The 12036-nt window shown below is 38.9% G+C and overlaps 1 long non-coding RNA gene across 2 annotated transcripts; it reads right to left on the bottom strand.

Annotated features, from left to right (window-relative positions):
* Window positions 1–7485: 7485 nt before the first annotated feature.
* Window positions 7486–8033, bottom strand: LOC105661891 (uncharacterized). 2 transcript variants are annotated; one of them, XR_013040860.1, is made up of 2 exons: window positions 7904–8033; window positions 7486–7752 (listed from the first exon to the last, which is right to left on the bottom strand). It is a non-coding gene; the product is annotated as an uncharacterized LOC105661891 (long non-coding RNA). The 2 variants fall into 2 exon arrangements; XR_001095204.2 differs by having other exon boundaries at window positions 7486–7731.
* Between the last annotated feature and the right edge of the window lie 4003 nt (window positions 8034–12036).

Here is a 12036-nt window from a genome sequence, read left to right as displayed (position 1 = left end):
GGCGTCTTCTCGACCTCGTGTGTCAGGCCACTTCCTTAAAACATGAAATTACTATACGATACATTTCGACCCCGTTTTCGACTCATTTTCGAACGAGTCTTGGCAAACTGTCTCTGGGAAAATTTGCTCCAGCGCCGATGAAGAATGAGCCTCGATTCATTTTCTGAGATCTTCAACGTTTCAGTTTCACATTGTAGAAGAAAGTCATTTTATGTCTATAATTAAGGATGTCTAAGAATGTAGAGTTTGAAAATGTTAAAAGTTAGAATATTACAATTGTAATTGCTTCTGAAAGCGACTCAAGGTTTTGTGGGCAAATAAACTGGTCGACAATTTGCAGGAGACAGAATTGAATGAGCATCGCTATTCACAGCTTTCCTGAACATCGTACGCGACATTCGAAGGGTTGTGCACGTGCACGCGATTCTGCCTCATGCACCGTTTCACGATATTAACGTGGGCTTAATTGCGCGTGTTGGGTCCCGTTTAATCGCTGCATGCGACTGTGTGTCCCGTGTACTACTTCAGGTTCAAAGTTTCTGTGTTGTGGCCTCCACTTTTTGCTGGTAAGAAATTTTTGTCTGTGCACAATTTTCTCTGAATTATAAGGTTCCTCATTTACAGAATTTACAAAGGAAGAAGATTGTCTATCTACCAAAACATAATTAATTATACAAGCATAACAGCTACCTGTTAGGACACGAATAAGGTATAAAATAATTATGAGAAATCTTGAAAAGTTATCAAATAATATGTACATGCTTTTACATAGTTTTCTTCGACATGAGGCAACGTATTTCCCCACGTACCTGTTGTCCCAACACCTTATTTGCACCAGCTCCAGTGATTAAGAGTAGTGAGTGTACACCGGTTCCAAAAGAGACGGCGGATCAACACGTGAAATCCGTTTTCATGAGAATTTATGAATCAGGTAGTTTACAACGGTGACAAAGTGGAAGGTGGCCAATTTTCCAGGTTCAATTCGGCCACCAGCAAAGCAATTAGCACCTGGGGAGAGATTACCACCTCTAAGTCTCCCTCACTCATGCTGGTAAAAGGGCGCCGGCCCTTCCACCGATTGACCATCTGGTCGTTTTATGATGGGGAATCCCCGGGATTTCTACGGAATTAAGACCTAAGGTGACCTGTAATCTCGTTACTTTTTTCAACTGGCAAAAAGACAACTACCTCCAGAACGTTTGAACGTTTCAACTCTCTCGGGTAAATTGGATAGTTGAGGATTAAAGTCAAGTTTATTCTGCAAGATCTAATAAGATAATATTTATAGCACAAAAATAATTCTCCAACAATATCCTATGCTTTATTATATGTTAAAGAAGTAAAATTTTTATTTTGTATCATGGAAATTATTTTTATAATTATACATTAATTTCATTTACCGATGACAACCTTACATTACATTGATAATATTATATTTTCAGGGTGATGAGCAAGATGTAGTTTGAAAATAGAAGAATTAATAACGAGATCTTTGCATGTCAGACAGAATTCCTTGCGTTTATGCGAGCCATCGTCAACTTGCACAACATACTCTCAGGTCTAGCGTTTATGGTAGCCTTTGAAGGATGGAACAGTGTAGCAATAGTCGTAGGATGGTGCCCCATGTGTCACTATTTGGTCGACCGTGCCGTTGGAAAATTTGCATTTACGAGCTGAACGGCAACCCGGAACATGTGTTCGCGACCCACCGAAAACTGACGGTCAAAACACATGTTCTCTCGGAAAAAGGTGAAAGTCTTTGATGAGACCGCGATGAAAATTTGCAAGGTTACTGGAAGACAGTGGTGATCATCCTCTCATAAACTCCTACCTTCAATTGTTGCATAATTATTCATAAACATTTTTGAGTCAATGATTAAGTCAACAATTTCTTGCTTAATTCAAACAGTTACTATTTCTAAATGAGAACTTCATTTTTATCTCAACTCTGATTATTTGTACATCTTCTAAAAAAAATATTTAACTCTAATATTTGGCAGTGAATAAGATTAATTCATGAAATTGAATATTAATGTATATTTTATTTTGCTTCAGTATTTTAAAGAAGTAGATGTATGAAAGTCACTGTCATTCACTTGCAAAATCTTTTTTAGGCTAACAAGAAGAACGTGTCCCCGCGTACGGTGCTCTTTTACCTCTCGGCCTTATTGCTCCTCGTGGATGCCGTGTGTTCGACACATGGCGAAGATGGTACCGGTGCAAACATTGTAGAAGCTATCTGTCGGCGCGGATCGTAAAGGCAGCAGCGTTTATAATGCGTACAGCCTAGCCCAGGGACACTTTCCGAGCAGCACGTGGGCAATAATGTTAGCCGAGAAGCCATAGGCGATATTGTCGTGGATATTTCAAGTTTATGACTGGTCTGCCGATGACATTCTCTTCCATTCGAATATCTAAATCCTCCGTTTCTAATGCAACCCTTGTCCAACAGAATATTGTTAAAATGTTGGAGTCACTTTTTTATATCTTCATAAGCAATGTTCAAAATTATGTATAAATTTATAAGTCATGTACAGGGCCTTTAGAACTCAGAAGTTGTCTAATAATATTTTTGAGATGAAGACTATGAATGAGTTCTATGTTTCTTCTTCTAAATAGTATTTACATTAATTTCAAAGAGTACAAAATATTTTGATGACATTGCTTATTTAATTCTAGTGCTGTACGTCAAAATTTGCATGAAAAAGGAAAGTGTAAACAGGTCTTGAAAAGAGGAGGAACGCCACTTGACTTCCAAGGGTGGAACCAGAAGTCGAATGGTCTTTATGATTCTTGAATAGCGACAAGTGCCTCTCACAATGCGACCCTCTGAAATCTTGAACGAGATAATATTCTGCTCCTCCCGTTTTACCAACTTATTGTATTCTTCTCAAAGATTGTATAAACATCATCATCAGCTCATTCTGAGATTCGATAAAAATAACTAACGTACTTTGCAGGTAACTCTATGATGACATGAGGGAAAGTATAATGCATTTTGGAAATAGGAAAGGATATTAAAATTCGTGCCACTTAACACGTAAGAGAGATAACGGTCAGAACGGTAGTCTAATCTGCCTATTGTTTTCAACGCAAATATTTTTCTGGCTTAATCCGAATTACGGGCTTGACTTTAAGATTTACCAAATGAGATTTACAGTTATCGAGCTGCATCTTCTAACTCTTCTCCAAACAGGAAGAAATCTTCCTTGAAATAGCATTACAAAGTAGTAGTAGTTTTATACAGAACAAAGATATTGATAGAAGTTTAATTCCAGATGAACAAGATCAAAAGGAGACCAATCTGTTCAAACTATTCCTGAGTGGAATTTATTGCTGTTTGTAAATTGCCAAATGTTCGGACAATTGTTCAACAGGATGGCTAAGATAAGCAACGTGACCAGAATCTCATTAAAGGTGCACCGTGTGATCACCACGTGCACGCCAAATTTCTGCAGTCTGCACTTGCGACATGTGTTCGCCAGGAACATCGAAAGGTCACCATCGTCGAATTGCTCGGTGCAAACAGGTAGCACGTGCAATCACCTAAGGGTTCTCGTAAATTGCCAAGTCTAAAGAAACCTACAGTCCTTAAAAAACACCATGAATTAATTAAAAATTTCTCTGTCGAATATAATATAATTATAAGCTGAGGCTAACACTGGATCAAGAAAGTGAAAAAGGTTTTATGCTCGGGACATTTTTACCGATAGCTGTAATTTTTAATAAAGTAGGTGCTTATGTTATTGGAAGACAATAGTACCAGCAAGGAAGATTTGGGAAGTACCATAAAACGAGAAATTCGTTTACCTGTGCTGCAGCCAATTTTGACCAGCAAGACTTTCAGGTTGGATTATGGAAGTTTATTAGCCCTGTACAAAAGTGGCGAGCATACGGCCGACGTATTTCCCCATAGTACCAGTAATCCATTATTTTCAACACGTTCCTTGCCTCTCCAAATGCTATGGTTGAAATCCACCAGCTCTCTGTTATCATGATAGAATGTTTTTTAAGGACCTCAGTTCTTGAATTTCTGATAATTAGACTGCAAAAAGAATACGAAATATAACATTTTTATATAATAATGATCAACAGATAAAATGTTTAGCAAAGCCAGGGAGATCCTAGGGTAGGTTAAAAAAGGAGAATATTATGTATCATCTAACATTGTTATATTAATTTCTATATTAATCTTTTTAACTGAAGTTTCAGGTACTGTCTATCAATTGAGGTACCAATAATAAATTCTGAGAAAACTCCAAAAATGTTTAAGAAGAATGCATTGAAAAAAATAAAATTATATTGGGTTTTTCCAATTTTCTGGTGATTCATGGATCAAGTTTAGTGTTTAATTTTTGGATTGTGTCCTCAGTTCATTTCATTGAGACCACCTTTTAATGGTCACCTTCAGTGACTAGGATTAGCTTTATTGCTGATGGCGTATTTGCTCAAGACCACGGGAGGTCCTACTTCTATCTTTGTACTACGATGGTCTTGGTATAAAATCAAGAACAACATTTATTCCCAGCTAGATAATTTACATATAAAAAATGATTGTGGAGGAACTTTATTGGCTAATAAATAGCGTGAATGATGCTGGTCGACCAGGGTGGTCTCTCACGGTTAGAGAAACCAAGTTCTGGAACCGATGTATACACGGTGCATGCGTCGTCGACGTCGTGGACGAAGCCAGAAAGAAAGTCGACTCGAAAATCAAACAGACAGCCGACGACGACGGAAGTGCAGAAACGCGACGTCGTCGCCGTTTGTTTATTGGTATTCGTGCATCACTGTCCCGAGAATCGTGCACCCATACCCTCGCACAATATATCTCGCATTATATAATTCTAACCATGGTTCTCTAGGGAAATAGGAATATAAATGAAGACACGATTCGAATTTTTATTACAATTTCTTTACTCCGTTATATCTTGTCACATTTCAGCTCTCCAAAAAGAAGAGGTAGAATTATGGAGGATGATTAATAAAGGAAAGAAAAGAAGAAATTGTGTAACGTCGAACGGTTCTTTGCACCCTTGTAAGACGGACCTAATGAAACGTAATTCATTCCCATGCACCTTGAGGAGACATCGTCTGGCGAACACATGTCTCCGTCGGATTTTATCCATTAAGAAAAAGTCGTGCCCTTCGTCGCACGACATTGGCCGTCGTCGAACATTGAAACCCGAACTCGCTAATTCTACTTTGGTCCAGATGCTGGTTGCCTAAAAGGGTTATTAAACGTATTTCTACGGCGACGATTATATTTGAGCTCCTAGACTTCGATCAGACTTAAATTTAACGACGATTAATCTACTTAATATTAGATCTTTAATCACGTTTATAATAATTAAGAACGTAATTGATAACTTGTACTATTAATGAAATATTAACAAATACTACTTTCTACTAATATTGCAGAGGTAATGAAGTGGTGGTTGAAAGAAGAAATAATCGCTGTACAGTCACATTTGTTGTTGGATTATGAGCACGATAAATTTGACCCGGTGAAACTAACAACCGTCGGATTAGCAAAGCCTGTCGAGATGTCAGCGAGAGCTTCTAGTTTGTGGCTTGCAATTTATGTATGTCTTTAAAATAAAGCTTCGCTCCTCCACAATATCTCCACTGAAATAATACAGAGTCTACTTTACTACTACTTTATTGAGCCTATCAATTATTAATTATTCACAATTGTATTTTAAGGTGACTTGAATGGAAACATAAAAGGATTAAAGAAGAACTATTATTTTGTTAAGAAGAAAGCTTTATTTCTTCCTTTCGACTCCCTGTCTACGAAGAAGAAACATGATCCTGAAGAACAACGGCATCGCAAAAAGTCCGGAAGTGAAAGAAAACAGTAAAAGCCGAATCACAAACAGAAGAGAAACGTCTCAAGAGTCCCAGGTCGTATTGTCTCTGCAATTTCAGAGAGACTACCTAGCGTTGCATGCGCAGATTCTGCACGCTCCTTTCAGAAACACATGTGTTCGCCATCAGGTTGTCCAAGTGGTTTGTCCTTTGTTTCTGTCCTTTGAACACTTTCCGTTGAGCCTGTTCTCGCAATTGTTGCAATTTGTTCATTATTACATATTATAGTTCCTTGAATTAGCAATTAAAATTTTAAGGAAAGAAGTAGTATTAACAAAATGCATATGTTTCTTGATACATGCAATCATAATGGAATCCGGATTGAATTTCTCGAATCAACGTCTTCGAGGGGGTATTAGACCCACGTGAGTATCGTGGACCCCGATGTCGAGACTGTGGCTTGGAAAAAAAGGGCCTCACGGGTTGTCGTGGCCTGGTAGGGCCTCTAAATTCCTCAGTGGGGGTCGCCCGGACGCTTCTTTCATTTTTCTTTCAATCCCCGAGGATCCATTGTCGTTTTTTTTCTGCTGTACTCTCCAACCGACCCCTGTTTGTATCTTGTAGAACTTGTTCAAGGTTTCATTAAAAACAGCGAGTTTTAACTCTTCTCTGAACGAAGAAAGATAATAACAATTTCTAACAATTTCCTGTATATGTATAAATCTTGTAATATCCCTCATGTAAGTCTAAGTTCCCTTGTGTAAGACAATTATTTTCTGCTTTTAGGTAAAAGATGAAAAGAAACGCGTTTAAGAAGCTTCATGGTTTATTAAAAGTCACAAAAGTTCAAGAATCCTGGGACCATTTGGGAGGACCTTGAAACATTAAATGCACATGTGCGTTCCTGGTAGTTTTCATTGTTTTCTGAAGAGAGCTGGACACTGCAGCGGACCCCTGGAACACCCAGGTCTCTCGCAGGATGTGTTTAAGTAATTAGAAAGCTGAGGCTTGAACCTACGTCAGAATACGAACTTCGGCTTTGGACCTCATGTAGGGCGACAATAACATAAGAATAAAGAAGAGGCCTTCAATGGCATATTTTTTGCTACAGAACGTTCTAGAGAAGGAACAATAATTCGGAGAACGAGCTAAATGCAGTAAGAGAAGAAGCACAAGAGAAGAAAAAAGACAATGAACCTAGCAACGTTTAAGCATTGAATTCATATAATGAGAAACACAGAGTAATTACAAAAAATCAGAAAATTGAAACTGGAGGAGAATTTTGAAGGCTGGACTATTAATTACCAATGAGATTTAGCTGGGTGGATACGGAAAAGTCATTTTGAAGGTTCTGGACACGGTGTCGAAGGTTGAGTCGTCGAATCTAAATGATCCTGCTTCTTGGAACAAGAAAATCGTCAGGACACGCGACACTTCCCGATTCGAAGGAAGCGTGCCCTTTCGTAGTTTTTCTCTGCGTGGAACCCCGCGGTTCTGAAGGGTCACCAGAATCATCTCGATGAAAGATTCATCGTTGCTGTTTCAGTAGGTTCTGTACATGCTACCATGCAATTTGTATAAACGCGTTGGAACTGATAAATCACTCGATGAAATATGATTTTTTAAACAGAGATGAAGTATCTAAAATCATTAAGTAAAATTCTCTTGAAATGGTAATGGACTTAAAAGATTACGAATAAATTTAATGATGTAGCAAGATATTACAAATAATTTTAAGAAGCAAGGGTTTCTTTAGTTGCAGAGGTCCACGCCATTTTGCTTCAGTTCTCCTCTTCGTCGACGTTGACCAATCGCTGCAAGGGAAGCCTCACCTGTGCAGGTATTTCTCGAGCTCTATTGGATGATGAAGAATAGGTGCAGGTGATGCTTTTCAATGGACGTCTGCTTCAAGATGAATTCCTTCCAACAATCAGAACTATTCTGTAATATTTAATTCTTTATTTGAAGCAAGTGCAAACTTTGAAGTGTTACATCTTAATTATCTTTGCAGAATTTTAGACGCCTATTCATTCAAGGAAATCATTCGATGCCAATGGAAACTCGAGAAAATTAATACGGATCTTTTTCTTACCGAAAGCTAAGAATAGAGGGACAGTTGTGGCCAGGTGTGACAGTCGCACTTGCATTCGTGACGGTGCATCACGTCATGCATGCTACTGACTGCTCCTTTTCGTTGGAACAGCTGTTCTCTGATGTCGTCTCACAGTTGGGTGGAACCATTACAACTTAGCTCTATCATTCAAACGTATAACTTGTCGCGAAACACAATTCTTTTTCTTTCTACCTTCATTTCTCTTTTACATCTTTAATCACCTTACAATTTTCTTCCCTCTTCTTCGTTTATATTTCCTGACTTTCTGCTTCTTCTAGGACGTATGGGAAACCATTGACTCCTCCCCCGATTTCTAAGCTCACAATCGGTGCGTAGTACATGCATCGCGTACCGTCGTTCGACTGCAGTCACGCTAAATGCACCGTGCTACGGATGTGTAACGAGAGACGACCGCTCCTCCTTTTCTTTTTTTCCATGAAACCCCAGGGTCCGTGGCGCTGCTTTGAAATTGGCACGCGGGATGATTTTAGCTATTCGAAGCCGTGGAAGAGGAAGAGGAGAACGTCGCCTTCGACCCGCTGGCGCCAACGCGACAAAAACCTTTCATAATCAGCCGTGTCTCCCCTCGTTTCTCCGTTTCTGCCGCCCCCTTCAACGCCGATAACCAAAAATCCTCGGGAACCGTGAGGTCACCCTTCAAATTCTTTCCTGTTCATCCGAATTTCTGCTCTTCAAGGATTAGACTTCATTTTTTAATCTTTCTCTTTTCTAAAGTTAATCTTTGTTTCTCAGATAAAAGGACTTCAGTTTTCTTCAATGAACCTTCCAAGAACCTGATCCTTTGTCGGAACTTACTGGACCTTCTGAAACCTAAAACAGGAAGAATTTTGCCTGAATGACACAGAAGCTTTTTACGGTACAAAACGTTGCTAAAGATATTTATGTTCTTCTGAAGCTGTCTTTCTAGTTTTACAACTTTTTATTATTGTAGAGGAATATATAGCACACAAGAAATTCTCAAAGAAAATAAGGAAGCATAATGTTGGACCAACGACTCATATGGAAAGGATTACAGTCGAAAGCTTCGTCTCGATTTTTCTTGGCTAACACCTTAAAAATAACGCAGTGTCCACGTGTTTCATAGAGAAAACACCGTGCGTTAGGGTTAAGAAGAAATTCTCTTCATTAACACATACTTCATCAGCAGCTGTTAATGAATCACGTGTTCATATATCAGCCCGAAACGACTCTTGCTCGTGTTTTTCCAAGGCTGATTTATATATCGAAACTCATCGTAGACATTTTCAGTATCCAATCAAGAACTTTTGAAGAACATGTTAAACATTATAGTAAGTTGCATTCTTATTCACTTTACTGTAACTGTAACTATACTGTAACTATTACAAAGACATCCACGTCGAAGAGATATTCAATTTTAATGGCGTGTCGTTGTAGGTTAACCATGAAAAGATGGACGAGCGGACGAAGATAAGGCACCCTTGAATGGGTTACGGAATAGGGTTGTTCTTTTGCGCTCCTTTTATGAAACCGACGATACGCAGTCGCGGAGGGGCGGCGCCTTCGAAGGCGCAGACGCCTTCGGTTTCACAGCGTGCTTCCGGTAAGGGTAGAGAATTCCTCGGGGTGCCTAACGCCCCCGCGACACTCCTCGTAAATTATCCAGGTTCTCAAGCCGCCCTCGACTCGTCCCGATTTATCTTTTTCGGACGCGGAGGGTTTCTCTCCATTCTAATTAAAATCCTCGTCCACCTTCGGATAAAAACTTGCGGCTGTAGCTTTGAAATTTTAAGATAAGAACATTTTCGAGGGACTTCAAGGTGTTGAAACGTTGAAAAACTCGCTCGACAGCTATCCTTAAGTTTACTTTCTTCTTTAAAAAAAGAAACTCAGTTTTTCTTGCACTACCTCGGTCTGTTTCTTCTTTGTCTTTTGAGTACTTTCAATTTAATCATTTGTGTGTTGAATTTTTCTTTTGCTCTCCTTTTTTCGGAATCGTCGAAATAAAGGTTTCGTTGTTGACTTTTATTTTAGTAGAATTTCAATGATTTTACTGCTTCATTGAACCTGAAAGTTCAGGTACTTTTTCTTTTCTTTCCGCTAATATTTATTGCTCTAACCGGCAAACTCATAGCTCGTCCGAAATAAGCTTCGAACCGGGAGCAGAGCGGCCATTCGCCACCGAAAATGTGTTTACACGGCACTATACACTTCACCGGAATAATTCCCGTGTCTTTTTGCTCTTGACGAAAGTGAACGAGTTTTCTTTGGCGCCCTGGAGGCTATGGTATTGTGGCCACGGTTTCGCGGTATCGGGCGATATGTGAATTCCAGGCGTCGAGGGTGGTGGCGAGAGCTTGCTTTTAGAATTTACTGTTTCCACGTTCCGATCTATTTTAATTATTCCGCCTGCGTGTCGTGAAAAATTCCATAAATCTTCGTTACCCTGGTAATTAGTGACTGAGATACTTTCGACCAGCCAGAGTATAAATTGCACGATTTCTTCCAGGAACCTCGGAACATTGACGACGCGAGGTGTTCACAGTGTCTCTCAAGTCTTCACATTTTTTTGACGAAGGTGCTTCACATTTTTTCACTTGTGACTGAATATTAAAGCAGAAGAAGAAGAAGAAGAAGAAGGAGGAGGAGTTTCAAACTTTAACACTTTATATAAACAATCAGTCGAAGAAGTTTCTTCAAGTTCCTCATGAAAATTGCATACTGAAGAAGAAAAGAAAAATAATGTATTGTCTACTCCTCTAATATTTGATCAACTAATTATACAAGTAATTATCAACCAATTATACAAGTAATATTTTGTATGTTACAGAAGAAAGGATAAAAATGTGAAAGTATCGAATTTGAGAGACTCTGGACATCGTGGCACATCGTTTGAAAAATGAACGGGCTGAAGAAGTAGCGCGTAAATCGCTATTATAGAGTTCTGAATGCTTATAGCAGTTCTTAATTCGTGGGGACGTTTATTTGGTGCACAGCCGTACAACGCTGGATGTGCAATATAATTTAACACGTTCCAGGTTATTTTTACGTCCCGTGATTAATTTTCTGCCGTTAAAAAGAATTATCGCCGTCGAATTTCGCCTGCGCGCTACTCTGTTCATTCTTATTTAAGACAACAGCATCTTCAGCCCCTTTTTCATTCAGTGAACATTTCACCTCCTCGTAATTTCGATTTCATTTTGATACCTTCGTGGCTTCACCTTCAAGGTTTCATTGTCAAAAAGGATCTTCCGTTTCTCGTAAATCTTCTCGTATTAACGACGATAGAGTTACGGAAATAGAGACTTTTTCCTGGCCCCCGTAAAATATTTATATGCGCAAATAGTCAGAAAGCGTCAAAAATAGGGATCCTCCGCGAGAAAAAGAAGGAGACGAGACTTCTTCTTTTTTCACCCGGAAATATCTCTTTTGATCGGACTGCAGAATTTCTTCTCCGCCAGAAAATCGTCAAATTTAAATGAAACAAAAAGTGATACACGAAACTCGAGCTTTGATCTTGCTGAAGTTTTCAATTCTTTTCTTCATTGGTTCTTTTCGAGCACTGAACATATTTTCATCACTTCGTATCAGAGAACTATTCTTTAATCAGAATCTTTTAATAATTTTCATGCAAAGTTCTCTTCTTTTATAACAAAATCTAATAGTTAAAAAATAAATATAATGCTATTCATGAAAAATGGATCTTTGTATATTTCCAAAAATATACAGCATTTCAAAATGGAGGAAAAAAGGTGGTAAAGGGTAGCGAAGCAAAAATAATGTCCTAAGGCTGTCTTCGCCGGTGGATAAAGCTCTAAAATCCTTTCACTCGACAGATGTTGGAGACTGGAAGCGTTGGAGAATTTGAAGAGGTGACAAAATCGAGCCTCCGGTTTTATTGGAGAAGTGGACCCATTACATTATCGAAGCAAGCGTTGGACAGCTGTTTCCTCGACTGACGAAATATAGTCGACATTTTTGGGAATGAAACTGATCATCGAGACAAGGCTGAGTGGTTTTTTCAACCGTGGACAGCTTGAAGATTCACCTAAAAGCTCGATAAAAAAAGGTCCATACTCTCAAGAGAGGAACATTCTTTATTGATATTTGTTTTATAAAGCTATTGTTTATGA

The sequence above is a fragment of the Megachile rotundata genome, chromosome 16, assembly GCF_050947335.1.
Source record: "Megachile rotundata isolate GNS110a chromosome 16, iyMegRotu1, whole genome shotgun sequence".
NCBI lineage: Eukaryota > Metazoa > Arthropoda > Insecta > Hymenoptera > Megachilidae > Megachile > Megachile rotundata.
The sequence above is the reverse complement of the archived record's forward strand: the minus strand, read 5'-3'. Positions and strand labels throughout refer to the sequence as shown.